The sequence below is a fragment of the Arachis duranensis genome, chromosome 6, assembly GCF_000817695.3.
Source record: "Arachis duranensis cultivar V14167 chromosome 6, aradu.V14167.gnm2.J7QH, whole genome shotgun sequence".
NCBI lineage: Eukaryota > Viridiplantae > Streptophyta > Magnoliopsida > Fabales > Fabaceae > Arachis > Arachis duranensis.
This window is the reverse complement of record NC_029777.3, coordinates 29,649,832-29,654,956: the sequence shown is the minus strand read 5'-3', so window position 1 is coordinate 29,654,956 and position 5,125 is coordinate 29,649,832. Positions and strand designations below refer to the sequence as shown.

At 40.4% G+C, this 5,125-nt stretch overlaps 1 non-coding gene across 1 annotated transcript; it reads left to right on the top strand.

Moving 5' to 3' along the window:
- The first annotated feature begins 2,385 nt into the window (after nucleotides 1-2,385).
- Nucleotides 2,386-2,493, top strand: LOC127740395 (small nucleolar RNA R71). The gene has a single exon (XR_008001072.1). It is a non-coding gene; the product is annotated as a small nucleolar RNA R71 (small nucleolar RNA).
- Nucleotides 2,494-5,125: the final 2,632 nt, after the last annotated feature.

Genomic DNA, 5,125 nt, shown 5'->3' with positions numbered 1-5,125 from the left:
GAGGTTTCTCCGGCCTTAGGTTCCATAAATGGTTATGGAAAAACAAAACGCAACATTTTTATCACACCAAACTTAAAAGGTTTGCTCGTCCTCGAGCAAAGGAAGAAAGAAGAATAGAGAAGAAGAATGAATGGAGGAGAAGGAGGGTGAAGAAAGGTTCGGCCAAGGAGGGGAGAAGTGTATATGATGTGTGAAGAAGAGAGAGATTGAGTTTAGGTAGGTGGGGATCCTGTGGGGTCCACAGGTCCTGAGGTGTCAAGGATTTCTCATTCCTGCACCATTCTGGCATGTAAACGCCCTCTGAGTGCTAATCCTGGCGTTAAACGCCAGGTTGCTGCCCATTCGTGGCGTTAAATGCCAGCTTTTCTTCCCTTTCTGGCATTTAACGCCTGCTTTTCTTCCTTTTTTGGCGTTTAACGGCAGCTTAGTGCCCTTTTTTGCGTTAAACGCCAGTTTGGTGCCATTTTTTGGCATTAAATGCCCAGAATGGTGCCAGAATGGGCGTTTAATGCCCATTTTGCTACCCTTACTGGCGTTTAAGCTCCTCTTCCAGGGTGTTCTATTTTTAATGCTGTTTTTGAATTTACTTTGATTTTGGCAGTTGTTTTTGTGACTCCACATGATCATCAACCTAAAGAAAACATAAAATAACAATGGAAAATGGAAATTTAACATAGAAAAACAAAAATTTGGTTTCCTCCCAATAAGTGCTTTTTTAATGTCAATAGCTTGACAGTGAGCTCTCATGGAGCTTCACAGATGTTCAGAGCATGGTTGGGGCCTCCCAACACCAAACTTGGAGTTTCAATGTGGGGGCTTTGTTTGACTCTATATTGAGAGAAGCTTTTCATGCTTCTTCTCCATGGTTGTAGAGGGAAATCCTTAAGCCTTAAACACAAGGTAGTCTTTATTCAATTGAAGGACTAACTCTCCTCTGTCCACATCAATCACAGCTCTTGCTGTGGCTAGGAAGGGTCTTCCAAGGATGATGGATTCATCCTTCTCCCTCCTAGTATCTAGGATTATGAAGTCAGCAGGGATGTAAAGGCCCTCAACCTTCACTAAAACATCCTCTACAAGTCCACAAGCCTGTTTCAAGGATTTGTCTACTATCTCTAGTGAGATTCTTATAGCTTGTACCTCAAGGATTCCCAGTTTCTCCATTACAGAGAGTGACATGAGGTTTATGCCTGACCCCAGGTCACACAGAGCCTTCTCAAAGTTCATGGTGCCTATGGTACAGGGTATCAAGAATTTTTTGGGATCCGATTTCTTCTGAGGTAATGTCTGCCTAATCAAGTCATTCAGTTCATTGGTGAGCAAAGGGGGTTTATCCTCCCAAGTCTCATTACCAAATAACTTGGAATTCAACTTCATGATTGCTCCAAGGTACTTAGCAACTTGCTCTTCAGTAATATCTTCATCCTCTTCAGAGGAAGAATACTCATTAGAGCTCATGAATGATAGAAGGAGGTTCAATAGAATATCTATAGTCTTTGTATGAGCCTCAGATTCCCTTGGTTCCTCAAAGGGGAACTCCTTTTTGTTCAGAGGACATCCCATGAGGTTTTTCTCACTGGGAATCACGTCCTCCTCACTCTCTCCAGGTTCGGCCATGTTGGTCATGGTTATGGCCTTGCACTCTCTCTTGGGATTTTCTTCTGTATTGCATGGGAGAGTGCTAGGAGGAGTTTCAGTAACCTTTTTACTCAGCTGACCCACTTGTGCCTCTAAATTTCTAATGGAGGATCTTGTTTCATTCATGAAACCTAGTGTGGTCTTAGGTAGATCAGAGACTATGGTTGTTAAGCCAGGACGGCTCTGCTCAAAGTTCTCTATCTGTTGCTAAGAAGATGATGGATAAGGCTTGCTATTGCTAAACCTATTTCTCCCACTATTATTATTATTGAAGCCTTGTTGAGGCTTCTGTTGATCCTTCCATGAGAAATTTGGGTGATTCCTCCATGAAGAATTGTAGGTGTTTCCATATAGTTCTCCTATGTAATTCACCTCTTCCATTGCAGGATTCTCAGGGTCATAAGCTTCTCCTTCAGAGGAGGCTTCTTTAGCACTACCAGATGCAGCTTGCAATCCAGTCAGATTCTGAGAAATCATATTGACTTGCTGAGTCTGTATTTTGTTCTGAGCTAATATGGTATTCAGAGTATCAATCTCAAGAACTCATTTCTTATGAGTTGTCCCATTGTTTACAGGATTTCTTTGAGAAGTGTACATGAACTGGTTATTTGTAACCATTTCAATGAGTTCCTGGGCTTCTACAGGTGTTTTCTTCAGATGAATAAATTTGCCTACAGAATGGTCCAATGACATCTTGGATAACTCGGACAAACCATCATAGAAGATACCTATGATGCTCCATTCTAAAAGCATGTCAGAAGGACACCTTCTGATCAATTGCTTGTATCTTTCCCAAGCTTCATAAAAGGATTCACCTTCCTTCTGCTTGAAGGTTTGAACTTTCACTCTAAGCTTACTCATCTTTTAAGGTGGAAAGAATTGGTTAGTATTATTGGATGAATGGCTTTGGTTGTTTGTGTTGCTAATGCTGCTATAGTTGAAGTCCCTTTGTCCTTGATTCTGGTGCTCACCCCACCTTGAATTAGAATGAGTCTTCCGGGGTGTCTTGTGTGCATCACCATGAAAATTGTGTTGAAATAAACTTGAAGTGTTATTCATGCATTGCACCTGCTCAGGGCTTTGTTGCTCATAATTGAATGTCCCAAAACTTTCTTCAGATTGATTCCACCCATGTGAGGTTTGAGATTGGCTTTGTGTATTCACTGCAGCAAGTTACAGTCCATCAATTCTCTTAGCCATTTGCTCAAGTTGTTGTTGGATTTGCTGGTGCATCACCTTGTTTTGAGATAGATTAGTGTCCACTCCTTCCAACTCTAGTGCACCCTTTCTTTGGGCTGGGTGGCGTTGTCTTTGATGAGCAAAGAAGTATTGATTATTTCCCACGATCTCTGTGAGGTTTTGGGCTTCCTCTGCTATCTTCATTAGCTGCAATGAGCCTCCTGCTGAATGATCTAATGCATCCTGAGCTTTCTGGGTCAACCCTTCATAGAAGTTTTGGAGTCTATCCCACTCACTAAACATTTCTGAGGGACATTTTCTGATTAAGGCCTTGTATCTCTCCCAAGCATCATACAATGACTCTCCATCTATTTGAATAAATGTTTGCACCTCTGTTTTCAGCTTGATGACCCTCTGAGGTAGGTAGAAGTTGGCTAGGAATTTGCTCACCAATTCATCCCAATTGTTGATGCTCTCTTTGGGAAAGGTTTCCAGCCATTGAGTAGCATTGTCCCTCAAAGAAAATGGGAACAGAAGTAATTTGTAAATATCAGGATGAACCCTATTTGTCTTGACTATTTCATAAATCCTCAAGAAAATAGACAAATGTTGGTTGGGATCTTCAAGAGGGCAACCTCCATAAGCACAATTGTTCTGCACCAAGGTGATTAGTTGAGGCTTCAACTCAAAGTCATTTGCCTGAACATTTGGGGTGAGGATGCTGCTCCGATAATGTCTGGGATTAGGGATAGTGTAGGAATCCAACACCCTTCTTGAAGGCTGGGTATTGTTGCTCACTCCCTCTTCACGCATCTCAGCCTCCATAACTTGCAAAAATCACAAGCAAACCAAATGAAACATGGACATTCTAATGCTAGAATGTGGTTAGAGGGTTATGTGACACAATGTGTCAAACAGTTAATATGCTTAGTAAAAATAAAGAAAAACAAAGAAAAAGTGCTTAATCTAGACCACCACCTTACTTAATCATTGTCAATCTAATCAATCCCGGGCAACAGCTCCAAAAACTTGATGGTGTGGAAGACGATCCAACACAAAACTCAACGGCAAGTATACCGGGTCGCATCAAGTAGTAATAACTCACATGAGTGAGGTCGATCCCACAGGGATTGAATGATTGAGCAATTTTAGTTTAGTGGTTGATTTAGTCAAGCAAACAAGAGTTGATTTGAGTGATTTGTAATTGACAGAAGCTAAATTGCATGAATTGTAAAGGGAGAAGGGAAAGTTGCAGTGAATTGAAGAGAACAGAAAGTAAAAGTGCTGAATCTTAAAGAGCAAGTAAAGTAAATGACAGAAGCTTAGAGTGCAAGAAATGTAAATTTCTTGAATATTAAAGGGCTCAGGGAGCTGGGATTTCAGAATCTAAACAAAGAAGAGTAAATTGCAATAAGGAAAAGAGTAGAAGATGATTTGAATTGAAATAGATCTCAAACAGAAAGGTAAATTTGCTTGATGGAGCATTCAGCATATAAACTAAATGGAAATGTAAGATCTCATGGGTCAAGAGACTAGAAGATTAAGTCTAGATCTCACTACCTTCCTTGATCCAATTTAGAAGACAATTTAAAGAGAATTGAAGATGAAAATCAGTAAAGAAGAACACAAATTCTTGAATTATGCAGTAAATTGAACAAAGAGATCTTAAGAGGAGAGTGAGACAGAATTTCCTCAATTCTTCACACTTAAGACCCAAACAAAGCTTTCCAGAAAAGAAAACAAGAATACCCAGAGGAAGAGAACATAATTCTCCTTCCCAGTTCAGTTCAAAGAAAATAAAAAATTAAAACAGAAGAAAAATAATGAAAAAAAACTCTCAAATCAAAATTTAAAAAAAAGTAAGAAGAAGGTCCTCCCTATATCTAACTAACATCTACTTATACACTTCCTAATTTAGATCTAAGAATTTGGGTGGGCTCTAAAATTTGGTGAAGAAATGAATTAATTTGGATTTTTGATGGATTTTTGGCCCATGGTGCACCTCCCAGGGGAAAGCTCTTGGAGAAAGCTCTTGGCAAGAGCTTTGGGCAATAGCTTCCTTGCCAAAGTATTGCGCGCGTCCTTCTTGTTAAAAGGGAGTAAAGCTCTTTGCAAGAGCTCTAAGCTCTTGGCAAGAGCTTTGCTTGCCTCTTGAAGTTGCAAGGTTCGATCCTTTGGTGGAGCACTTTGCTGGCCATTTTCCCTTGCAACCAAGTAGCGCCTAATGTCTCCCTTGCTTGAGGTGCTGATAAACCCCGATTTTGTGGTTTATCTTGTGCTTATTTTGGGAGATTTTATCACCTTTTCC